Source organism: Lathyrus oleraceus, chromosome 7 (assembly GCF_024323335.1).
Source record: "Lathyrus oleraceus cultivar Zhongwan6 chromosome 7, CAAS_Psat_ZW6_1.0, whole genome shotgun sequence".
NCBI lineage: Eukaryota > Viridiplantae > Streptophyta > Magnoliopsida > Fabales > Fabaceae > Lathyrus > Lathyrus oleraceus.
In genome coordinates, this window is record NC_066585.1 from 85,603,039 (window position 1) to 85,630,826 (window position 27,788).

Sequence of the window (27,788 nt, forward strand, 5' to 3'; positions counted from 1 at the left end):
ATTTGTTTTTAATTATAAAAAACGATTTTTTTTAAAAAGGTAATTTATTTTTATTTTTAAGACATCTTTTTCTTTAATAAAATATTTTTTTGGATATTATGATATTTTTGAATCCTTATATTTAATTTTTTTTAAAAAGATAAATCTAAGCACTTATGACTACAATATCCACACTTATGACTATTTTAATATATCACGATCTGTTTCATTTCTTTCTATTATTTATTTATTATTTTTTGAAAATATAATTAAAATAAATTAATGCTTACAATATCCACACTTATGACTATTTATTTGTTTGATTTTGAAACATTATGGGAAAAAAATAATTGATTTTTTTAAAATAATTTTTGGATAAAATAAATCTAGGCAATCACTTAAATAATAAAATCAAATATAAAGATGACAAAATTAAATTAAAAAAGAAAAAAAATCTCTCATTTTTTAGATACATATTATTTATTTTTTTTAAAATAAGAACTTAATCTTTTTAATTAATAATAAAATAAAAGAGAAAGAAAAAAAGAAAAAAAGTTTATATTTTTATTTATCCCTTTTTTATATTATTTTTTAGAACCTAAAAAAACACTAAAAATAAAAAAATAAAAAAAAATAAAAGGATAAAAAATAAAAATAAAAAATGAATGAGCTAGAGTTCACTCTTCCTATCTCAAACTCTCCATCGCTCTCATTCTATACCAAACCCCTCTCCTTTTTCAGAACAACAACACCTAAACCGTACAGAAGCATCACGAAATAACGCCGGTGATGGATTTTCAAACAATGACAAACAAATAATGGTAAACAATCGAACGCATCATGCATAAAGAGAAAGTGATAACCTGTGAACCCGCGGACGCGACGTCGACTTGATCGATTTGGCCTTCCTCTGAACTGCCTTCGCCTCCTTTTCTTCGTAGCGGTGGCTTCAGGTAATCTAACTCGATTAAGTTGATGTACTGTGCAAAAGATCTTGTGAGATTGATGAAAAATTTTGTAGCCGCCGCTCCAATTTTTTTCCCCACTGATTCACCCTTTCTCTCTATTTATCTTCTGCAGATAGGGTTTCGAATTTGGTCTATGGAGATCAAAAGGGGTTTCTGCCAAAAACACTTTTTGTGCTCAGTATTGGATTGGTCCCTTTGATGTTTGAATTTGGAACAGGTAATCTGAGCTCAAACTTTCTCTTTGAATTTTGTCTTTATTCCAATTTAGGAATTTATTTGAAATTTTAACTGACTTGCCAATTGCTTTGTGTTACTGCAGTAAAAATATTGAAGATTCAAAAGCAGTTTCGATTTTGATCACAGCTCTGGTTCACAGTTTCGGTTACGGTGAATGAAAATGTTCCGTCGGAGATCTCCGAAATTGAGTGCATTGACGAGGCATCATGGTCTGCGCCAAATCCAAAAGCATGCACGGGAATTTGAAATCCCCAATTATCTCGACCACTGATGGAAATCGGCAGAAGCAAATGATAGTTTGGTTGAGGTTGGTCATTTCCCGAGCTGCCAACAGTGTAATTATCTTGCCCATCCGACAACAGAATAATATTCGCAACTGGATTCTTTTCTTTTCGGTCTTCCATTATCTTGGCACCTTTTCTCAGCCCTTCCGCAATATTGGTACCACCATTTGCAACCAAAGAATTAACAGCTTGTAATGCCTGTTGCCGTCCAGAATTAGTCATCTTACATAGTGGAAGGAGACGGCGAGCCGTGGAAGAGAAAACAATAACAGAAATCCCATAGCCCTTTTTAGTAGTGCGAGCTTAGTTCCAGCCGGGCTACCACTGATGTCAAGCACAGTGACCAAGTCAAATAGGGCACGCGGAGTCTGCGAGGTCCGCGTCAAGCTGGTTTGATTTCTGCTAAGATTTTGTCTTCTGGTAGAAGCAGCGGCTGCAGCAGTAGCTTTGAGATGAACCAAAACTGTGAAGTTAGCACAAGTGTCGGACCTTGGAACGGAAGACACTTCAGGGTATGTTTTAATCTCCATTGCTCGAACAGCATCGGTATCTTCAGTACTCTTACCGTAAATATTTCTCTCAGAAATTGCATTGTTGGTGATGATGGAGCTGGAAGCATTCCAACAGAACTTTGCGGAAGACCGGCAGTCCTTGTTGGAGTCACTCAGAAGCTGATTGCAGGTATTTGGAAGACAGTTTGGTGCGATCCAAAACCAAGCCTGCTGTTATACTGCTGTTAGTGCATTAATATATTTGGGCTGTTATGCTATGCTGACTCGTGGTTTGAATTGGCAGGTTGACTCAAGGAATAGCATCTCAAAAACTGTTGTCTGCCGCAACCACACGCTCATACATGGTAATAAGATATGCCCCTATCCCTCAAGATTAATCAAACCATGATAAAGCTCATCATCTTGTTCTTCATTTTTCAATTTTGTTGTTCACACTGCTCAACTGTCTCTCTAACCGAACATTTTTCATCTTTTGTCTCCGCAATTCGTCGACAAGGCTTCCGGTGCTCTGTTGGAGTTGAGTCTCCTGCAAATGCAGTTCTTTCTCTCTAGTTGTAACAGGTGTTGCCTGCATAGTACCAACAGCTCTTTCCTCCATTGATTCTGTATTCCTACCTGCATAAGATTACTCCATTAGATTGACAGGCTTAACCTTCATTTCTTTCTGCTGCAGGTTTGTCAAGTTTGGAATTCTGCACAAAATTGCATTGGCCGCCGGTTGATTTTAATAACAGGTGCTTGGCTTGTATTTTGATGAGGCTGAAGCACAATAGTCAGTTTAAGAATTTAATCGTCTTGAAATGACTCCGGTGGGTCTTAGCATGACGGTAACCGTACATATATAATCCTGTACTTCCAAACTCCTTTGCTTTGTCAATGAGACCAGCTCTTCCAAAGAGATGGTCCATACAAGAATAGTGCTTAATCCTTGAATTTATTTGCGTAGACTTCTATCATTTGTCTAAATAGCAATTGCCCTTGTGTTACAAGACCGGAATGAATACAAGCTGTAGGTTTGAGGTATGTGAAATGACCGGATTGCAGATTGGTTCAGGTTGGAGAGGCTATTGGTTGAATTGAAACTGAATTCTGTTAGAAACTCAGTTGGAAAAAACCGGTTATCAATTATTGAATATTGGATCAATATTGAAGGTTGATTGTAAGGTCATTATGAGTGCTTTGGAGATTAAAAAAAATCTGTTATAGTGAAGAAGTCATTTTGCTTTTATTCCTGTTGTGGAATTTTTTTTATATTTCCTTTTAATTCCAACCAATTATTGTAATGTATTAGTCATTAGGATGTAATAAGTTGTAATAGTATTTAGCTTATGTAAAATGATTCACACAATGCCAAATCTCATGTAATGCAATGCATATGGACATGTTTATGGGATCATGCTTGGTTATTATTTTTTTGACATGGTTATTCTAAAGTAATTGGATTGTTAATGAATGAAATGATTATTTGGACATTTGAATGGTGTAATGAATGTTAGAATGAAATGAATTTGTGGTTGTAGAAATGGATAGGGATTATTTTGAAATAGTCTAAAACTCATCTAAATGTCAATTTAAAATCCAAAATCAAATAAAACCAATTAAAATCAAATTAGTCTAATTTGTTAAAATTACTTTGATATCAATTCTAACATTTATTCGAAAATAAAAATCAATTAGAGTTTGAATCATTAGTAAAAAAAACAATTAAGATTAATTCGAAATTTGAAATTAGATTTACTTTGAAATTAAATTAAAATTGAAAAATTAAAAAAGTCAAATAACTAAAATCCATTTTGTAATCACAAAGCACCATGATCAAAAAGTTGGATAATAACCAATGTTTATCACAAAACATGGATTTGGGAATGAATGTATGCAAATGAACTTTAGTCCAAGTGCCAAATAAAAAATAAAAAAATGGAAAAATTCGGGATCAAAATCGGGGTATGACAGTTGCCCCTATTTAAGTATCTTCAACTAGAGAATATGAAGCAGGACACTCTTCATATGATCATAGTGGGAGATGGTTAAATACTAAGAAGACTCGGATTTTGATCCTGAATCCCCATGACATGATGTGATATGATATGATATGATATGCATGGATGAAGGACTCTATATTTTTTGTGATTTTTATCTGCTAGGGATATGGTGGACCCTTAACAGGAGATGCTACTTAGACAGACCAAACTGTGGGGAATGCTGATGGTCCACAGGAAGACAGACAGGTGGTAAGAAACAAACTCGCTGGGGAAAACCAAATCCTGCTGGAGAGTCAAACACACACTGGGGAGTAATCGAAGTGGAGTTTGATAAGCAGTATTCAGAGTACAAGGGATTTCGGTAATAAGTTCACATATAACTTACTAGACCCGAATAAGAAAGAAAATGTCACAACAGGTTCAAACACAACAAACAGGTCATATATGACCTGACAATGCTGGGGAATAATCATGGAGAATAACTCTTCAGAACAGGTTCATATATGACCTGACACCGGAATAAAGCTCAACAACAGGTTCATACATGACCTGAATAGTATTGAACAAACAGAGGAAAAATCTTCAGAGCAGGTTCAAGTATGACCTGACACCGGAATAAAGGCTCAACAACAGGTTCATACATGACCTGAATAGTATTGAACAAAAATTGGAAAAACTCTTCAGAGCAGGTTCAAGTATGACCTGACACCGGAATAAAGGCTCAACAACAGGTTCATACATGACCTGAATAGTATTGAACAAACAGAGGAAAAATCTTCAGAGCAGGTTCAAGTATGACCTGACACCGGAATAGAGCTCAACAACAGGTTCATACATGACCTGAATAGTATTGAACAAACATTGGAAAAACTCTTCAGAGCAGGTTCAAGTATGACCGGACCCCGGAATAAAAGCTCAACAACAGGTTCATACATGACCTGAATAGTATTGAACAAAAATTGGAAAAACTCTTCAGAGCAGGTTCAAGTATGACCGGACCCCGGAATAAAAGCTCAACAACAGGTTCATACATGACCTGAAGAATAGTATTGAACAAAAATTGGAAAAACTCTTCAGAGCAGGTTCAAGTATGACCGGACCCCGGAATAAAAGCTCAACAACAGGTTCATACATGACCTGAATAGTATTGAACAAAAATTGGAAAAACTCTTCAGAGCAGGTTCAAATATGACCGGACCCCGGAATAAAAGCTCAACAACAGGTTCATACATGACCTGAATGGTATTGAACAAATAGAGAAGAAATCTTCAGAACAGGTTCAAGTATGACCTGACACCGGAATAAAAGCTCAACAACAGGTTCATACATGACCTGAATAGTATTGAACAAAAAATTGGAAAAACTCTTCAGAGCAAGTTCAAGTATGACCTGACCCCGGAATAAAAGGCTCAACAACAGGTTCATATATGACCTGAATGGTATTGAACAAAAATTGGAAAAACTCTTCAGAGCAGGTTCAAGTATGACCTGACCCCGGAATAAAAGCTCAACAACAGGTTCATACATGACCTGAATGGTATTGAACAAAAATTGGAAAAACTCTTCAGAGCAGGTTCAAGTATGACCTGACCCCGGGATAAAAGCTCAACAACAGGTTCATATATGACCTGAATGGTATTGAACAAAAATTGGATTTGAAAATGACTGCGAAAACCGGATGTGGGTTTAAGGGCACCAAATACAAACTGGAATCAAAGGTCAAAGGATCATAGGATCGACAACAAGACCTGGATCAATGCAAAATGAGCACGAAGTATATTTCGGCTATGCATGATTTGAATTTCCTTTTATGCATGATATATGAATGATCATGATTATGAGAATGCTGACACTGGGCAGACTGGGAGTTTGTAAAGGCTTTTTATGGAAGCTCATGATTCCTCAACACCGAGAACTCAACCAAATATTTTATGATAGATGTTGCCAAAGGAGGATTCTATCCAGTTTGATAACCACAACTTAGCCAATGGATCCTTTTGGAGGATTAATGAATCGTGCTAGCATAATTTTCGGGCACTCGTCTTTAACTCAATAGTTGTTGACGTATGGCAGAATTTGTTTGAGCAGTTTGAAAGCATGAAGGGGGTTCTTCCCCTCTGTGGCTCATCTTGCCCCAGTTTGTTGGGTCTTTGGAAATGTTCACCTTGAAAGTGGGTTTGGAAACAACTTTCCATGAGACTACCTCGAGATGGCTTGCCCCAAGTGTTTGAAACTTGCAATGATCCGAACTTTACTAACCAAATGTTGGAATGGTAGACTCTTGATTGATTGTCCTTTGGATAGTTGGACTCATTAAGCTCTGAGGTGGCTTGCCCCAGTCTAAGTCTTGAAGCAAATTACTCTTGGCTAACTTAACCTTGGAGTGATTGGACTTACTGAGCTCTGAGGTGGCTTGCCCCGGTCTGATTCTTGAAGCAAATTACTCTTGGCTAGATGACCCTTAGGGTGATTAGCTCGAATTAACTGATGCTCAAAGTGATTTCCCCTGTTTGGACTTCTTTCACTTTATCAATTTCCTCAACTGCATATTGTTGGAATTTCTTTGCTAAGTGTTGACTCGCAAATAAGATTGTTCATTCAAAAATGGTAATTTTAATTCAATGCTTATGCAAAAATTTGAAATCAAAATTTATTGATATGAACGGGTGAAATACAGTGAACGAGTCGTTGATAAGAACACAATGGTGATCAAGTCATTCACAGTATGCAAGTTGGTGCCATCAAATGATTAACAAAAATCGTTTGGAGTCAAGTTAATACAACCTTGTTATAGTATGCTTTCAAAATAAACCCTGCCTCAATTAGGTCTTTTAAGGGTTGTAACGTGGTCTGGTTCGCGGTTTCTTGAAACAAAAGGATATAAGGCTCAAAATTTGTTTTTACCCACCCCTTTCTTCTTGATGATCTCCAGTTCCTACGTTCAGTTAATTCGATACACGTATTCGACTTCCAAGAGGGTTCGAAGGTGTGATGAGGATTCAAGACGAATTTTCTTGAAATGGCAGTCACCTTATTTTGTTTTTTGTCGAGGATTTAATGACCTCTTTTGATTGATTTTCCTTATCCCTAATTTTGTCTGGACCGCTTCTTTGAAGCTCTCGGTCCATCGGGATGCCCTGACTTTTGCCTAAGTCATTTTGTGGTATTTGGCTTAGCGGGCTTTTTTTCTCTTTTTTTTTGAAATGTGTTGACTGCCACATTATTGGTGGATAAGGATCAACCAACAATAATTTTAGCTTTTCTCAACTTCTTCGACACTTCAACATGTGTGTGAAAGATAACATGTGGTTGAACCTATTTGGAGGGTGTACATATGGACGATTTTTTTTGAAGGATCGAATGCATGATCAAACTATCTGAACACAACTACCCTGCCCCTGGTTAAGATTAAGGGTTTTAGATCCGAAATAAACACCAACTTCTAGGCTCAAAGTGGTTGACTAGGGATTAACTCCTTATCTCTTCAGTGTTTGGGGATTTGAAACAATGCCTTACCTCATCGACAAGGTTTTACTCAAAAGCATACCACAGCAATTTCAGGTGTTTCGTTTTCATCATCCTCCTTCCAATCTTTGTTAACACAACAGTTTGATAAACAAAAGTGAATGAGAGGAGAATTTTTGTTTTTTAACATAAATGAAAAACGAGTGAATACGAATGGATCAATTCAAAAGATGCATAAACATTTCATTAATCTTACCAATTCAAATAAAACAACAATGTTTAAAAGCAAATAACAACCAACATGCAAAGAAACTACAAAAGAAGTGTTGAAACAACCAAATGATTGCCAGCTTTAGGGAATTGATTTCTTCAAACTTGAAGATTGGGATCAACCAGCTTTTTGACATGATGATCTTCAAATTCTTTTCTTTCAATCTCATCGTCGAACGCAACCCTCTTGGATCCACTACTCACTTCTCCTTTTCTTTCATTGGTATAGGTCGTGACATTGGAAATCCAAGGCGGTATCTCAATGCTCTTACCAGGAAACAATGATAGCTCACTAGCCACATCCCTGACATCTTCCTTGTGGTACAAAACCTTGAGGGGTCTCAAGGGTCTTTTCCCTTTCTCATTACCTGGCTCAGAAATCAAGGTATATGTACCTGAGCCTTCCTCCTTGAGTGTTGGTGACCTTATGTCAATTAATCCTTGCAGTTTGAGCTTAAAACTCTTGCATTCCTCGATGGAGTGCCCCATTGTCCCGGTATGGTATTCGCACTTGACCTTCGGATGATCTTCTTCAAAGATTAAGCTCTTTTTGTTAATCAACCCTCGCACCAAGGCTTTCAACGCTAAGCAAGAATCCAGGTCATGTCCCAATGCTCCTTTATGGAATTCACATGTTGCATTTGGATTGTACCATGGCAGGTATGGTGACACAGGTGCGAGAGCTCGAGGGGTCACCAAAGCATTTTGGATCAATTGCGGGTAGAGCTTGCTATATGGTACCGGAATCAATTCATTGTGATCCTTGTTCCTCTTGTTCTGATTCTGATTTTTGTTTTGAACCTGGCTTTGGTGACTTTGAGGAGCAATAGCCAGAGGATGTTGATGATGATGTCTTGAGGGAGGTCCATATACTGGTAAATGAGGAGTTTCCAAATAGAACTTCCCTTGACTTGGGGTAACACTAGATGGGTGCGGGGTAGTAGCTCTCTTCGTTGTAGCAGTGTATATTGGGTGACCCTCTTTTCTCAACAAGACTTGCAGGGTTTCCAAGACCCATCTCATTTGGCTCTTCAAAAGATTAAGTTCCTCCTTCAGCGCTTCTTGGCTTTTCCTTAGCTCGTCCATCATCCCCTGAGACATGGTTCTTTGCTCTTCGCGTGTTGAGAATCACTTTGCTTCACGGACAAAAGATGGATGAGTTTTTTTTGGTATTTTGTCTGGAGAATGACATGCATTATGATGCGATGCAAATGCAATGAATGAATGCAATGCAAGCCATGCATATTTGTGTTTTTCATACACGGGTTCAAAAGTCTGAGGTACTGATGAATCTGATTGTTTTCCAAGAATAGGTTCTCACCGGGTATGATCTAGGGTTTTGTTACAAAGGATCCCCAGAGTCATTGATTCACAAGAATGTTTGACGCTTACGGGAAATACTTTCCGGCCATCAACTCCATCAAGGGAATCTATTCTGGTTGAGGTTCTCGTACCGACCCTTACGAAGTATTCACCTTGGGAGTCCGTACTACGCAACCATCGACTGGGTTCTAGACAGGATACTCAGAGTCATGGATTCAAAAGACTGTTTGACGCTTACGGAAAATACTTTCCGGTCATCAACTCCATCTGGAGAATCTATTCTGAGCGAGGTTCTCGTATCGATCCTTACGAGGTATCCACCTCGGGAATCCATACTACGCAACCATCATTTCTAGTTGGCCAAAGGTTCAATGTTCTAAAAGGTTCTTAGAGTCATGGACCCCTTTGAAACATTGAAGCTTACGAGGTATACACCTCGGGCGACAATATTTGCAAAAGGATCTACTCTAAGTGAGGTTCTCGTACCGACCCTTACGAAGTATACACCTCGGGAGTCCGTACTACTCAACCATCGTCCTATCTTATGTTTTTCACTCTAGACTCGGGTGTAGAGTCTTTCCCACATGGTTTGCAATCAAATACCCAAATACCAACAATCACAATAGAACAAATATACAACAGATATATCAATATAATAATAAAGATAATAAATAAGGAAAAGCCAAACAATTAAACAAACAAAAGCACACAGACGTCCTAACTAGGCTTGACTCGCTTAGGGACTGTCTTCCCCAGCAGAGTCGCCATCTGTCGCACCTCGAAAAAATGGGGATACGACTTCAAAGCGAAGCACGATCGCACGCTCGCAATGATGGACTGAACAGAGTCGCCACCGAACTTTATTTATTCCTAAAAAGGAAAGGGGAAATATCGATAAAACCCAAGACAAAGGAAAGGATAAGATATGGTCATCGCAACCAATATCAGGGTTCGGGAGTCGGTTACGCAAGGGGAAGGTATTAGCACCCCTCACGTCCGTTGTACTCAACGGGAACCATTAGGTCAGTTGTGTGCGTTAGTGTTAGTTAAAATGTTAGGCTTTTCAAATTATTAGGTGGGAAAGAAAGAATATAAGAGAGAAGAAATGTTTTTTGATTTTTGACGAAGGACTAAACCTAAGTTTTTTATTAGTGGGCCTGACAAGATTTACAAATCCTGCTCCTACGTATCTCAAAAGAGAAATCAAGGCTTACGTAGTTCTGGGTAGAAAAATGTTTGTTTGTTGGTCGATTTTAGCGAAAGCTATATTGTATTAATCGACAAAAACATCGTTTTACCCAAAACAGATGAGGAGTGAACGCATACCACACATCGAACGGATTTATAAATCTACATTCGGAAAAACGTCATTTATCTCTACTCAACAATCGTGGCCGAAACATTGTTTTGTATCACTTAAGACAATATATCTTTCATTTATGAAAAAGGTTTTTGATTAATCGCACGGCGGCGAGAAAAGAGTTTGATTGGTTGGATGTATTTTGAGTGATGGCGAGAACTTGGATGAGCGAGATATACATCTCGAATCCTAGCCTCAGGAGTGCATGGTATGCACCATGTTCCATTTCCATCTTTATTGAAAAAAGTTAAAATAGGAATTAAGTATTTTGGAATTTGATTGAGAAAGGGTTTGAAGAAACCGCACTGACAATTTTTAGACGATGGCGAGAGTTAAGATTGGCGAGGCATACGTCTCGAATCTTAACCTCAGGAGTGCATGGTATACACCATGTTCCATTTCCACCTTTATTGAGAAAAGTGTTTAAATAAGAATTATGTATTTTGAATTTTGATTGAGAAAGGGTTTGACGAAACCACATTGACAATTTTAGGCGATGGCGAGAGCTAAGATCGGCGAGGCATACGTCTCGAATCTTAACCTCAGGAGTGCATGGTATACACCATGTTCCATTTCCACCTTTACTGGAAAAGTGTTTAAATAAGAATTAAGTATTTTGGTTTTGTTGTGAAAATGACTTGACCTAGATCAAGTATTGATGGACGTTTAAGAGAAATTTGGATAAGTGTTTGAGAGAAAACAAAGTGGATAAATTGGATGATGGCGAGAACTAGGATTGGCGAGATATACATCTCGAATCCTAATCTCAGGAGTGCGTGGTATACACCACGTTCCATTTCCATCTTTATTGAAAAGGTCTTGAATATGAATTAATATTTTTGAGTTTTTATTATGAAAATGGCTTGACGTTGGATCAAGCATTTGATGAAGTTTTTTGAAAGAAATGGAATAGAATGGGGTGAAGAAATGGATTGATTTGTTTATTGAGAAAATACTCGACATTGGATCGAGTCATTTATTTTTGTATTTTTTTGAAATTGTTGATTTTATTCTTGTGTTAGTATCTAACTAAATAGTCAAACAAATAAAGGAGTAAAATAGTACAAGATTATTACACATCGGGGGAGTGGGGTACATTTTGTCAAATGGGGACTAAAAAAATCATGAAATAATTAAATCGGGCCCAAACAACAAATAATGCAATGCATGAGTGTAAGTGCAAGAGAACCGGCTCATTGTAAGAAAGCCCAAGAGTAAGCTATGTGAGGTTGACGGCGATGCTTAAAAAGCAATCGACTTACAAGGGTGTGAAAATGGGCTCGATATTAAATCGAGAAAAAAATGATTTTTATAGTTTTAAAATGGTTTTGCATGCATGAGAAAATTAAAAGAAAGCAGATCAACCATGAGTATAATATAAACATAAACATAAAATAAAATGCTAAAAGATAATAAAATGCTGAAAGAGGAAAAAATGCTAAAAGAGAAAAAAAATGCTTAATACAAGTATCAAACCCACTACACTAAAGACCATGAAACTACCCCTCTCCACTAGACCATTTATGACTAGTTATTATTCACAATAACAACTATGGATATATAAACAGAACTAGCTGAAGATAGTTTAGAAAACAAATTAATTAAAATGAGATGGGCTAATGTTACTGGACTACCTAACTAAATGATGGAGGAATATAAAACAAAATCATAGCCGCCTGGCTGTTGGTTTGACTTGAGAAAAATGGCTCGACATTGGATCGAGCGCTTATTATTTTTTTCTTTTTTAGAACACGGTTGATTTTATTTGTTTTTAATTATAAAAAACGATTTTTTTTAAAAAGGTAATTTATTTTTATTTTTAAGACATCTTTTTCTTTAATAAAATATTTTTTTGGATATTATGATATTTTTGAATCCTTATATTTATTTTTTTTTAAAAAGATAAATCTAAGCACTTATGACTACAATATCCACACTTATGACTATTTTAATATATCACGATCTGTTTCATTTCTTTCTATTATTTATTTATTATTTTTTGAAAATATAATTAAAATAAATTAATGCTTACAATATCCACACTTATGACTATTTATTTGTTTGATTTTGAAACATTATGGGAAAAAAATAATTGATTTTTTTAAAATAATTTTTGGATAAAATAAATCTAGGCAATCACTTAAATAATAAAATCAAATATAAAGATGACAAAATTAAATTAAAAAAGAAAAAAAATCTCTCATTTTTTAGATACATATTATTTATTTTTTTTAAAATAAGAACTTAATCTTTTTAATTAATAATAAAATAAAAGAGAAAGAAAAAAAGAAAAAAAGTTTATATTTTTATTTATCCCTTTTTTATATTATTTTTTAGAACCTAAAAAAACACTAAAAATAAAAAAATAAAAAAAAATAAAAGGATAAAAAATAAAAATAAAAAATGAATGAGCTAGAGTTCACTCTTCCTCTCTCAAACTCTCCATCGCTCTCATTCTGTACCAAACCCCTCTCCTTTTTCAGAACAACAACACCTAAACCGTACAGAAGCATCACGAAATAACGCCGGTGATGGATTTTCAAACAATGACAAACAAATAATGGTAAACAATCGAACGCATCATGCATAAAGAGAAAGTGATAACCTGTGAACCCGCGGACGCGACGTCGACTTGATCGATTTGGCCTTCCTCTGAACTGCCTTCGCCTCCTTTTCTTCGTAGCGGTGGCTTCAGGTAATCTAACTCGATTAAGTTGATGTACTGTGCAAAAGATCTTGTGAGATTGATGAAAAATTTTGTAGCCGCCGCTCCAATTTTTTTCCCCACTGATTCACCCTTTCTCTCTATTTATCTTCTGCAGATAGGGTTTCGAATTTGGTCTATGGAGATCAAAAGGGGTTTCTGCCAAAAACACTTTTTGTGCTCAGTATTGGATTGGTCCCTTTGATGTTTGAATTTGGAACAGGTAATCTGAGCTCAAACTTTCTCTTTGAATTTTGTCTTTATTCCAATTTAGGAATTTATTTGAAATTTTAACTGACTTGCCAATTGCTTTGTGTTACTGCAGTAAAAATATTGAAGATTCAAAAGCAGTTTCGATTTTGATCACAGCTCTGGTTCACAGTTTCGGTTACGGTGAATGAAAATGTTCCGTCGGAGATCTCCGAAATTGAGTGCATTGACGAGGCATCATGGTCTGCGCCAAATCCAAAAGCATGCACGGGAATTTGAAATCCCCAATTATCTCGACCACTGATGGAAATCGGCAGAAGCAAATGATAGTTTGGTTGAGGTTGGTCATTTCCCGAGCTGCCAACAGTGTAATTATCTTGCCCATCCGACAACAGAATAATATTCGCAACTGGATTCTTTTCTTTTCGGTCTTCCATTATCTTGGCACCTTTTCTCAGCCCTTCCGCAATATTGGTACCACCATTTGCAACCAAAGAATTAACAGCTTGTAATGCCTGTTGCCGTCCAGAATTAGTCATCTTACATAGTGGAAGGAGACGGCGAGCCGTGGAAGAGAAAACAATAACAGAAATCCCATAGCCCTTTTTAGTAGTGCGAGCTTAGTTCCAGCCGGGCTACCACTGATGTCAAGCACAGTGACCAAGTCAAATAGGGCACGCGGAGTCTGCGAGGTCCGCGTCAAGCTGGTTTGATTTCTGCTAAGATTTTGTCTTCTGGTAGAAGCAGCGGCTGCAGCAGTAGCTTTGAGATGAACCAAAACTGTGAAGTTAGCACAAGTGTCGGACCTTGGAACGGAAGACACTTCAGGGTATGTTTTAATCTCCATTGCTCGAACAGCATCGGTATCTTCAGTACTCTTACCGTAAATATTTCTCTCAGAAATTGCATTGTTGGTGATGATGGAGCTGGAAGCATTCCAACAGAACTTTGCGGAAGACCGGCAGTCCTTGTTGGAGTCACTCAGAAGCTGATTGCAGGTATTTGGAAGACAGTTTGGTGCGATCCAAAACCAAGCCTGCTGTTATACTGCTGTTAGTGCATTAATATATTTGGGCTGTTATGCTATGCTGACTCGTGGTTTGAATTGGCAGGTTGACTCAAGGAATAGCATCTCAAAAACTGTTGTCTGCCGCAACCACACGCTCATACATGGTAATAAGATATGCCCCTATCCCTCAAGATTAATCAAACCATGATAAAGCTCATCATCTTGTTCTTCATTTTTCAATTTTGTTGTTCACACTGCTCAACTGTCTCTCTAACCGAACATTTTTCATCTTTTGTCTCCGCAATTCGTCGACAAGGCTTCCGGTGCTCTGTTGGAGTTGAGTCTCCTGCAAATGCAGTTCTTTCTCTCTAGTTGTAACAGGTGTTGCCTGCATAGTACCAACAGCTCTTTCCTCCATTGATTCTGTATTCCTACCTGCATAAGATTACTCCATTAGATTGACAGGCTTAACCTTCATTTCTTTCTGCTGCAGGTTTGTCAAGTTTGGAATTCTGCACAAAATTGCATTGGCCGCCGGTTGATTTTAATAACAGGTGCTTGGCTTGTATTTTGATGAGGCTGAAGCACAATAGTCAGTTTAAGAATTTAATCGTCTTGAAATGACTCCGGTGGGTCTTAGCATGACGGTAACCGTACATATATAATCCTGTACTTCCAAACTCCTTTGCTTTGTCAATGAGACCAGCTCTTCCAAAGAGATGGTCCATACAAGAATAGTGCTTAATCCTTGAATTTATTTGCGTAGACTTCTATCATTTGTCTAAATAGCAATTGCCCTTGTGTTACAAGACCGGAATGAATACAAGCTGTAGGTTTGAGGTATGTGAAATGACCGGATTGCAGATTGGTTCAGGTTGGAGAGGCTATTGGTTGAATTGAAACTGAATTCTGTTAGAAACTCAGTTGGAAAAAACCGGTTATCAATTATTGAATATTGGATCAATATTGAAGGTTGATTGTAAGGTCATTATGAGTGCTTTGGAGATTAAAAAAAATCTGTTATAGTGAAGAAGTCATTTTGCTTTTATTCCTGTTGTGGAATTTTTTTTATATTTCCTTTTAATTCCAACCAATTATTGTAATCTATTAGTCATTAGGATGTAATAAGTTCTAATAGTATTTAGCTTATGTAAAATGATTCACACAATGCCAAATCTCATGTAATGCAATGCATATGGACATGTTTATGGGATCATGCTTGGTTATTATTTTTTTGACATGGTTATTCTAAAGTAATTGGATTGTTAATGAATGAAATGATTATTTGGACATTTGAATGGTGTAATGAATGTTAGAATGAAATGAATTTGTGGTTGTAGAAATGGATAGGGATTATTTTGAAATAGTCTAAAACTCATCTAAATGTCAATTTAAAATCCAAAATCAAATAAAACCAATTAAAATCAAATTAGTCTAATTTGTTAAAATTACTTTGATATCAATTCTAACATTTATTCGAAAATAAAAATCAATTAGAGTTTGAATCATTAGTAAAAAAAACAATTAAGATTAATTCGAAATTTGAAATTAGATTTACTTTGAAATTAAATTAAAATTGAAAAATTAAAAAAGTCAAATAACTAAAATCCATTTTGTAATCACAAAGCACCATGATCAAAAAGTTGGATAATAACCAATGTTTATCACAAAACATGGATTTGGGAATGAATGTATGCAAATGAACTTTAGTCCAAGTGCCAAATAAAAAATAAAAAAATGGAAAAATTCGGGATCAAAATCGGGGTATGACAGTTGCCCCTATTTAAGTATCTTCAACTAGAGAATATGAAGCAGGACACTCTTCATATGATCATAGTGGGAGATGGTTAAATACTAAGAAGACTCGGATTTTGATCCTGAATCCCCATGACATGATGTGATATGATATGATATGATATGCATGGATGAAGGACTCTATATTTTTTGTGATTTTTATCTGCTAGGGATATGGTGGACCCTTAACAGGAGATGCTACTTAGACAGACCAAACTGTGGGGAATGCTGATGGTCCACAGGAAGACAGACAGGTGGTAAGAAACAAACTCGCTGGGGAAAACCAAATCCTGCTGGAGAGTCAAACACACACTGGGGAGTAATCGAAGTGGAGTTTGATAAGCAGTATTCAGAGTACAAGGGATTTCGGTAATAAGTTCACATATAACTTACTAGACCCGAATAAGAAAGAAAATGTCACAACAGGTTCAAACACAACAAACAGGTCATATATGACCTGACAATGCTGGGGAATAATCATGGAGAATAACTCTTCAGAACAGGTTCATATATGACCTGACACCGGAATAAAGCTCAACAACAGGTTCATACATGACCTGAATAGTATTGAACAAACAGAGGAAAAATCTTCAGAGCAGGTTCAAGTATGACCTGACACCGGAATAAAGGCTCAACAACAGGTTCATACATGACCTGAATAGTATTGAACAAAAATTGGAAAAACTCTTCAGAGCAGGTTCAAGTATGACCTGACACCGGAATAAAGGCTCAACAACAGGTTCATACATGACCTGAATAGTATTGAACAAACAGAGGAAAAATCTTCAGAGCAGGTTCAAGTATGACCTGACACCGGAATAGAGCTCAACAACAGGTTCATACATGACCTGAATAGTATTGAACAAACATTGGAAAAACTCTTCAGAGCAGGTTCAAGTATGATCGGACCCCGGAATAAAAGCTCAACAACAGGTTCATACATGACCTGAATAGTATTGAACAAAAATTGGAAAAACTCTTCAGAGCAGGTTCAAGTATGACCGGACCCCGGAATAAAAGCTCAACAACAGGTTCATACATGACCTGAATAGTATTGAACAAAAATTGGAAAAACTCTTCAGAGCAGGTTCAAGTATGACCGGACCCCGGAATAAAAGCTCAACAACAGGTTCATACATGACCTGAATAGTATTGAACAAAAATTGGAAAAACTCTTTAGAGCATGTTCAAGTATGACCGGACCCCGGAATAAAAGCTCAACAACAGGTTCATACATGACCTGAATAGTATTGAACAAAAATTGGAAAAACTCTTCAGAGCAGGTTCAAATATGACCGGACCCCGGAATAAAAGCTCAACAACAGGTTCATACATGACCTGAATGGTATTGAACAAATAGAGAAGAAATCTTCAGAACAGGTTCAAGTATGACCTGACACCGGAATAAAAGCTCAACAACAGGTTCATACATGACCTGAATAGTATTGAACAAAAAATTGGAAAAACTCTTCAGAGCAAGTTCAAGTATGACCTGACCCCGGAATAAAAGGCTCAACAACAGGTTCATATATGACCTGAATGGTATTGAACAAAAATTGGAAAAACTCTTCAGAGCAGGTTCAAGTATGACCTGACCCCGGAATAAAAGCTCAACAACAGGTTCATACATGACCTGAATGGTATTGAACAAAAATTGGAAAAACTCTTCAGAGCAGGTTCAAGTATGACCTGACCCCGGAATAAAAGCTCAACAACAGGTTCATATATGACCTGAATGGTATTGAACAAAAATTGGATTTGAAAATGACTGCGAAAACCGGATGTGGGTTTAAGGGCACCAAATACAAACTGGAATCAAAGGTCAAAGGATCATAGGATCGACAACAAGACCTGGATCAATGCAAAATGAGCACGAAGTACATTTCGGCTATGCATGATTTGAATTTCCTTTTATGCATGATATATGAATGATCATGATTATGAGAATGCTGACACTGGGTAGACTGGGAGTTTGTAAAGGCTTTTTATGGAAGCTCATGATTCCTCAACACCGAGAACTCAACCAAATATTTTATGATAGATGTTGTCAAAGGAGGATTCTATCCAGTTTGATAACCACAGCTTAGCCAATGGATCCTTTTGGAGGATTAATGAATCGTGCTAGCATAATTTTCGGGCACTCGTCTTAAACTCAATAGTTGTTGACGTATGGCAGAATTTGTTTGAGCAGTTTGAAAGCATGAAGGGGGTTCTTCCCCTCTGTGGCTCATCTTGCCCCAGTTTGTTGGGTCTTTGGAAATGTTCACCTTGAAAGTGGGTTTGGAAACAACTTTCCATGAGACTACCTCGAGATGGCTTGCCCCAAGTGTTTGAAACTTGCAATGATCCGAACTTGACTAACCAAATGTTGGAATGGTAGACTCTTGATTGATTGTCCTTTGGATAGTTGGACTCATTAAGCTCTGAGGTGGCTTGCCCATGTCTAAGTCTTGAAGCAAATTACTCTTGGCTAACTTAACCTTGGAGTGATTGGACTTACTGAGCTCTGAGGTGGCTTGCCCCGGTCTGATTCTTGAAGCAGATTACTCTTGGCTAGATGACCCTTAGGGTGATTAGCTCGAATTAACTGATGCTCAAAGTGATTTCCCCTGTTTGGACTTCTTTCACTTTATCAATTTCCTCAACTGCATATTGTTGGAATTTCTTTGCTAAGTGTTGACTCGCAAATAAGATTGTTCATTCAAAAATGGTAATTTTAATTCAATGCTTATGCAAAAATTTGAAATCAAAATTTATTGATATGAACGGGTGAAATACAGTGAACGAGTCGTTGATAAGAACACAATGGTGATCAAGTCATTCACAGTATGCAAGTTGGTGCCATCAAATGATTAACAAAAATCGTTTGGAGTCAAGTTAATACAACCTTGTTATAGTATGCTTTCAAAATAAACCCTGCCTCAATTAGGTCTTTTAAGGGTTGTAACGTGGTCTGGTTCGCGGTTTCTTGAAACAAAAGGATATAAGGCTCAAAATTTGTTTTTACCCACCCCTTTCTTCTTGATGATCTCCAGTTCCTACGTTCAGTTAATTCGATACACGTATTCGACTTCCAAGAGGGTTCGAAGGTGTGATGAGGATTCAAGACGAATTTTCTTGAAATGGCAGTCACCTTATTTTGTTTTTTGTCGAGGATTTAATGACCTCTTTTGATTGATTTTCCTTATCCCTAATTTTGCCTGGACCGCTTCTTTGAAGCTCTCGGTCCATCGGGATGCCCTGACTTTTGCCTAAGTCATTTTGTGGTATTTGGCTTAGCGGGCTTTTTTTCTCTTTTTTTTTGAAATGTGTTGACTGCCACATTATTGGTGGATAAGGATCAACCAACAATAATTTTAGCTTTTCTCAACTTCTTCGACACTTCAACATGTGTGTGAAAGATAACATGTGGTTGAACCTATTTGGAGGGTGTACATATGGACGATTTTTTTTGAAAGATCGAATGCATGATCAAACTATCTGAACACAACTACCCTGCCCCTGGTTAAGATTAAGGGTTTTAGATCCGAAATAAACACCAACTTCTAGGCTCAAAGTGGTTGACTAGGGATTAACTCCTTATCTCTTCAGTGTTTGGGGATTTGAAACAATGCCTTACCTCATCGACAAGGTTTTACTCAAAAGCATACCACAGCAATTTCAGGTGTTTCGTTTTCATCATCCTCCTTCCAATCTTTGTTAACACAACAGTTTGATAAACAAAAGTGAATGAGAGGAGAATTTTTGTTTTTTAACATAAATGAAAAACGAGTGAATACGAATGGATCAATTCAAAAGATGCATAAACATTTCATTAATCTTACCAATTCAAATAAAACAACAATGTTTAAAAGCAAATAACAACCAACATGCAAAGAAACTACAAAAGAAGTGTTGAAACAACCAAATGATTGCCAGCTTTAGGGAATTGATTTCTTCAAACTTGAAGATTGGGATCAACCAGCTTTTTGACATGATGATCTTCAAATTCTTTTCTTTCAATCTCATCGTCGAACGCAACCCTCTTGGATCCACTACTCACTTCTCCTTTTCTTTCATTGGTATAGGTCGTGACATTGGAAATCCAAGGCGGTATCTCAATGCTCTTACCAGGAAACAATGATAGCTCACTAGCCACATCCCTGACATCTTCCTTGTGGTACAAAACCTTGATGGGTCTCAAGGGTCTTTTCCCTTTCTCATTACCTGGCTCAGAAATCAAGGTATATGTACCTGAGCCTTCCTCCTTGAGTGTTGGTGACCTTATGTCAATTAATCCTTGCAGTTTGAGCTTAAAACTCTTGCATTCCTCGATGGAGTGCCCCATTGTCCCGGTATGGTATTCGCACTTGACCTTCGGATGATCTTCTTCAAATATTAAGCTCTTTTTGTTAATCAACCCTCGCACCAAGGCTTTCAACGCTAAGCAAGAATCCAGGTCATGTCCCAATGCTCCTTTATGGAATTCACATGTTGCATTTGGATTGTACCATGGCAGGTATGGTGACACAGGTGCGAGAGCTCGAGGGGTCACCAAAGCATTTTGGATCAATTGCGGGTAGAGCTTGCTATATGGTACCGGAATCAATTCATTGTGATCCTTGTTCCTCTTGTTCTGATTCTGATTTTTGTTTTGAACCTGGCTTTGGTGACTTTGAGGAGCAATAGCCAGAGGATGTTGATGATGATGTCTTGAGGGAGGTCCATATACTGGTAAATGAGGAGTTTCCAAATAGAACTTCCCTTGACTTGGGGTAACACTAGATGGGTGCGGGGTAGTAGCTCTCTTCGTTGTAGCAGTGTATATTGGGTGACCCTCTTTTCTCAACAAGACTTGCAGGGTTTCCAAGACCCATCTCATTTGGCTCTTCAAAAGATTAAGTTCCTCCTTCAGCGCTTCTTGGCTTTTCCTTAGCTCGTCCATCATCCCCTGAGACATGGTTCTTTGCTCTTCGCGTGTTGAGAATCACTTTGCTTCACGGACAAAAGATGGATGAGTTTTTTTTGGTATTTTGTCTGGAGAATGACATGCATTATGATGCGATGCAAATGCAATGAATGAATGCAATGCAAGCCATGCATATTTGTGTTTTTCATACACGGGTTCAAAAGTCTGAGGTACTGATGAATCTGATTGTTTTCCAAGAATAGGTTCTCACCGGGTATGATCTAGGGTTTTGTTACAAAGGATCCCCAGAGTCATTGATTCACAAGAATGTTTGACGCTTACGGGAAATACTTTCCGGCCATCAACTCCATCAAGGGAATCTATTCTGGTTGAGGTTCTCGTACCGACCCTTACGAAGTATTCACCTTGGGAGTCCGTACTACGCAACCATCGACTGGGTTCTAGACAGGATACTCAGAGTCATGGATTCAAAAGACTGTTTGACGCTTACGGAAAATACTTTCCGGTCATCAACTCCATCTGGAGAATCTATTCTGAGCGAGGTTCTCGTATCGATCCTTACGAGGTATCCACCTCGGGAATCCATACTACGCAACCATCATTTCTAGTTGGCCAAAGGTTCAATGTTCTAAAAGGTTCTTAGAGTCATGGACCCCTTTGAAACATTGAAGCTTACGAGGTATACACCTCGGGCGACAATATTTGCAAAAGGATCTACTCTAAGTGAGGTTCTCGTACCGACCCTTACGAAGTATACACCTCGGGAGTCCGTACTACTCAACCATCGTCCTATCTTATGTTTTTCACTCTAGACTCGGGTGTAGAGTCTTTCCCACATGGTTTGCAATCAAATACCCAAATACCAACAATCACAATAGAACAAATATACAACAGATATATCAATATAATAATAAAGATAATAAATAAGGAAAAGCCAAACAATTAAACAAACAAAAGCACACAGACGTCCTAACTAGGCTTGACTCGCTTAGGGACTGTCTTCCCCAGCAGAGTCGCCATCTGTCGCACCTCGAAAAAATGGGGATACGACTTCAAAGCGAAGCGCGATCGCACGCTCGCAATGATGGACTGAACAGAGTCGCCACCGAACTTTATTTATTCCTAAAAAGGAAAGGGGAAATATCGATAAAACCCAAGACAAAGGAAAGGATAAGATATGGTCATCGCAACCATTATCAGGGTTCGGGAGTCGGTTACGCAAGGGGAAGGTATTAGCACCCCTCACGTCCGTTGTACTCAACGGGAACCATTAGGTCAGTTGTGTGCGTTAGTGTTAGTTAAAATGTTAGGCTTTTCAAATTATTAGGTGGGAAAGAAAGAATATAAGAGAGAAGAAATGTTTTTTGATTTTTGACGAAGGACTAAACCTAACTTTTTTATTAGTGGGCCTGACAAGATTTACAAATCCTGCTCCTACGTATCTCAAAAGAGAAATCAAGGCTTACGTAGTTCTGGATAGAAAAATGTTTGTTTGTTGGTCGATTTTAGCGAAAGCTATATTGTATTAATCGACAAAAACATCGTTTTACCCAAAACAGATGAGGAGTGAACGCATACCACACATCGAACGGATTTATAAATCTACATTCGGAAAAGCGTCATTTATCTCTACTCAACAATCGTGGCCGAAACATTGTTTTGTATCACTTAAGACAATATATCTTTCATTTATGAAAAAGGTTTTTGATTAATCGCACGGCGGCGAGAAAAGAGTTTGATTGGTTGGATGTATTTTGAGTGATGGCGAGAACTTGGATGAGCGAGATATACATCTCGAATCCTAGCCTCAGGAGTACATGGTATACACCATGTTCCAATTCCATCTTTATTGAAAAAAGTTAAAATAGGAATTAAGTATTTTGGAATTTGATTGAGAAAGGGTTTGAAGAAACCGCACTGACAATTTTTAGACGATGGCGAGAGTTAAGATTGGCGAGGCATACGTCTCGAATCTTAACCTCAGGAGTGCATGGTATACACCATGTTCCATTTCCACCTTTATTGAGAAAAGTGTTTAAATAAGAATTATGTATTTTGAATTTTGATTGAGAAAGGGTTTGACGAAACCACATTGACAATTTTAGGCGATGGCGAGAGCTAAGATCGGCGAGGCATACGTCTCGAATCTTAACCTCAGGAGTGCATGGTATACACCATGTTCCATTTCCACCTTTACTGGAAAAGTGTTTAAATAAGAATTAAGTATTTTGGTTTTGTTGTGAAAATGACTTGACCTAGATCAAGTATTGATGGACGTTTAAGAGAAATTTGGATAAGTGTTTGAGAGAAAACAAAGTGGATAAATTGGATGATGGCGAGAACTAGGATTGGCGAGATATACATCTCGAATCCTAATCTTAGGAGTGCGTGGTATACACCACGTTCCATTTCCATCTTTATTGAAAAGGTCTTGAATATGAATTAATATTTTTTGAGTTTTTATTATGAAAATGGCTTGACGTTGGATCAAGCATTTGATGAAGTTTTTTGAAAGAAATGGAATAGAATGGGGTGAAGAAATGGATTGATTTGTTTATTGAGAAAATACTCGACATTGGATCGAGTCATTTATTTTTGTATTTTTTTGAAATTGTTGATTTTATTCTTGTGTTAGTATCTAACTAAATAGTCAAACAAATAAAGGAGTAAAATAGTACAAGATTATTACACATCGGGGGAGTGGGGTACATTTTGTCAAATGGGGACTAAAAAAATCATGAAATAATTAAATCGGGCCCAAACAACAAATAATGCAATGCATGAGTGTAAGTGCAAGAGAACCGGCTCATTGTAAGAAAGCCCAAGAGTAAGCTATGTGAGGTTGACGGCGATGCTTAAAAAGCAATCGACTTACAAGGGTGTGAAAATGGGCTCGATATTAAATCGAGAAAAAAAATAATTTTTATAGTTTTAAAATGGTTTTGCATGCATGAGAAAATTAAAAGAAAGCAGATCAACCATGAGTATAATATAAACATAAACATAAAATAAAATGCTAAAAGATAATAAAATGCTGAAAGAGGAAAAAATGCTAAAAGAGAAAAAAAATGCTTAATACAAGTATCAAACCCACTACACTAAAGACCATGAAACCACCCCTCTCCACTAGACCATTTATGATTAGTTATTATTCACAATAACAACTATGGATATATAAACAGAACTAGCTGAAGATAGTTTAGAAAACAAATTAATTAAAATGAGATGGGCTAATGTTACTGGACTACATAACTAAATGATGGAGGAATATAAAACAAAACCATAGCCGCCTGGCTGTTGGTTTGACTTGAGAAAAATGGCTCGACATTGGATCGAGCGCTTATTATTTTTTCCTTTTTTAGAACACGGTTGATTTTATTTGTTTTTAATTATAAAAAACGATTTTTTTTAAAAAGGTAATTTATTTTTATTTTTAAGACATCTTTTTCTTTAATAAAATATTTTTTTGGATATTATGATATTTTTGAATCCTTATATTTAATTTTTTTTTAAAAAGATAAATCTAAACACTTATGACTACAATATCCACACTTATGACTATTTTAATATATCACGATCTGTTTCATTTCTTTCTATTATTTATTTATTTATTATTTTTTGAAAATATAATTAAAATAAATTAATGCTTACAATATCCACACTTATGACTATTTATTTGTTTGATTTTGAAACATTATGGGAAAAAAATAATTGATTTTTTTAAAATAATTTTTGGATAAAATAAATCTAGGCAATCACTTAAATAATAAAATCAAATATAAAGATGACAAAATTAAATTAAAAAAGAAAAAAAATCTCTCATTTTTTAGATACATATTATTTATTTTTTTAAAAATAAGAACTTAATCTTTTTAATTAATAATAAAATAAAAGAGAAAGAAAAAAAGAAAAAAAGTTTATATTTTTATTTATCCCTTTTTTATATTATTTTTTAGAACCTAAAAAAACACTAAAAAAAAATAAAAAAAAATAATAAAAGGATAAAAAATAAAAATAAAAAATGAATGAGCTAGAGTTCACTCTTCCTCTCTCAAACTCTCCATCGCTCTCATTCTGTACCAAACCCCTCTCCTTTTTCAGAACAACAACACCTAAACCGTACAGAAGCATCACGAAATAACGTCGGTGATGGATTTTCAAACAATGACAAACAAATAATGGTAAACAATCGAACGCATCATGCATAAAGAGAAAGTGATAACCTGTGAACCCGCGGACGCGACGTCGACTTGATCGATTTGGCCTTCCTCTGAACTGCCTTCGCCTCCTTTTCTTCGTAGCGGTGGCTTCAGGTAATCTAACTCGATTAAGTTGATGTACTGTGCAAAAGATCTTGTGAGATTGATGAAAAAATTTGTAGCCGCCGCTCCAATTTTTCTTTTCCCACCGATTCACCCTTTCTCTCTATTTATCTTCTGCAGATAGGGTTTCGAATTTGGTCTATGGAGATCAAAAGGGGTTTCTGCCAAAAACACTTTTTGTGCTCAGTATTGGATTGGTCCCTTTGATGTTTGAATTTGGAACAGGTAATCTGAGCTCAAACTTTCTCTTTGAATTTTGTCTCTATTCCAATTTAGGAATTTATTTGAAATTTTAACTGACTTGCCAATTGCTTTGTGTTACTGCAGTAAAAATATTGAAGATTCAAAAGCAGTTTCGATTTTGATCACAGCTCTGGTTCACAGTTTCGGTTACGGTGAATGAAAATGTTCCGTCGGAGATCTCCGAAATTGAGTGCATTGACGAGGCATCATGGTCTGCGCCAAATCCAAAAGCATGCACGGGAATTTGAAATCCCCAATTATCTCGACCACTGATGGAAATCGGCAGAAGCAAATGATAGTTTGGTTGAGGTTGGTCATTTCCCGAGCTGCCAACAGTGTAATTATCTTGCCCATCCGACAACAGAATAATATTCGCAACTGGATTCTTTTCTTTTCGGTCTTCCATTATCTTGGCACCTTTTCTCAGCCCTTCCGCAATATTGGTACCACCATTTGCAACCAAAGAATTAACAGCTTGTAATGCCTGTTGCCGTCCAGAATCAGTCATCTTACATAGTGGAAGGAGACGGCGAGCCGTGGAAGAGAAAACAATAACAGAAATCCCATAGCCCTTTTTAGTAGTGCGAGCTTAGTTCCAGCCGGGCTACCACTGATGTCAAGCACAGTGACCAAGTCAAATAGGGCACGCGGAGTCTGCGAGGTCCGCGTCAAGCTGGTTTGATTTCTGCTAAGATTTTGTCTTCTGGTAGAAGCAGCGGCTGCAGCAGTAGCTTTGAGATGAACCAAAACTGTGAAGTTAGCACAAGTGTCGGACCTTGGAACGGAAGACACTTCAGGGTATGTTTTAATCTCCATTGCTCGAACAGCATCGGTATCTTCAGTACTCTTACCGTAAATATTTCTCTCAGAAATTGCATTGTTGGTGATGATGGAGCTGGAAGCATTCCAACAGAACTTTGCGGAAGACCGGCAGTCCTTGTTGGAGTCACTCAGAAGCTGATTGCAGGTATTTGGAAGACAGTTTGGTGCGATCCAAAACCAAGCCTGCTGTTATACTGCTGTTAGTGCATTAATATATTTGGGCTGTTATGCTATGCTGACTCGTGGTTTGAATTGGCAGGTTGACTCAAGGAATAGCATCTCAAAAACTGTTGTCTGCCGCAACCACACGCTCATACATGGTAATAAGATATGCCCCTATCCCTCAAGATTAATCAAACCATGATAAAGCTCATCATCTTGTTCTTCATTTTTCAATTTTGTTGTTCACACTGCTCAACTGTCTCTCTAACCGAACATTTTTCATCTTTTGTCTCCGCAATTCGTCGACAAGGCTTCTGGTGCTCTGTTGGAGTTGAGTCTCCTGCAAATGCAGTTCTTTCTCTCTAGTTGTAACAGGTGTTGCCTGCATAATACCAACAGCTCTTTCCTCCATTGATTCTGTATTCCTACCTGCATAAGATTACTCCATTAGATTGACAGGCTTAACCTTCATTTCTTTCTGCTGCAGGTTTGTCAAGTTTGGAATTCTGCACAAAATTGCATTGGCCGCCGGTTGATTTTAATAACAGGTGCTTGGCTTGTATTTTGATGAGGCTGAAGCACAATAGTCAGTTTAAGAATTTAATCGTCTTGAAATGACTCCGGTGGGTCTTAGCATGACGGTAACCGTACATATATAATCCTGTACTTCCAAACTCCTTTGCTTTGTCAATGAGACCAGCTCTTCCAAAGAGATGGTCCATACAAGAATAGTGCTTAATCCTTGAATTTATTTGCGTAGACTTCTATCATTTGTCTAAATAGCAATTGCCCTTGTGTTACAAGACCGGAATGAATACAAGCTGTAGGTTTGAGGTATGTGAAATGACCGGATTGCAGATTGGTTCAGGTTGGAGAGGCTATTGGTTGAATTGAAACTGAATTCTGTTAGAAACTCAGTTGGAAAAAACCGGTTATCAATTATTGAATATTGGATCAATATTGAAGGTTGATTGTAAGGTCATTATGAGTGCTTTGGAGATTAAAAAAAAATCTGTTATAGTGAAGAAGTCATTTTGCTTTTATTCCTGTTGTGGAATTTTTTTTATATTTCCTTTTAATTCCAACCAATTATTGTAATGTATTAGTCATTAGGATGTAATAAGTTGTAATAGTATTTAGCTTATGTAAAATGATTCACACAATGCCAAATCTCATGTAATGCAATGCATATGGACATGTTTATGGGATCATGCTTGGTTATTATTTTTTTGA

General features: G+C 37.0%; 1 long non-coding RNA gene across 12 annotated transcripts; it reads left to right on the forward strand.

The window, feature by feature from the left end:
- Nucleotides 1-660: 660 nt before the first annotated feature.
- Nucleotides 661-27,788, forward strand: LOC127105643 (uncharacterized). Of its 12 annotated transcripts, none has more exons than XR_007795077.1 (8): nt 661-932; nt 1,060-1,164; nt 1,267-1,980; nt 2,052-2,149; nt 2,264-2,324; nt 2,477-2,541; nt 14,797-15,132; nt 27,383-27,788. It is a non-coding gene; the product is annotated as an uncharacterized LOC127105643 (long non-coding RNA). The 12 variants fall into 12 exon arrangements; XR_007795078.1 differs by lacking the exon at nt 2,477-2,541 and adding an exon at nt 14,620-14,684; XR_007795074.1 differs by lacking the exons at nt 2,264-2,324; nt 2,477-2,541 and adding exons at nt 14,407-14,467; nt 14,620-14,684.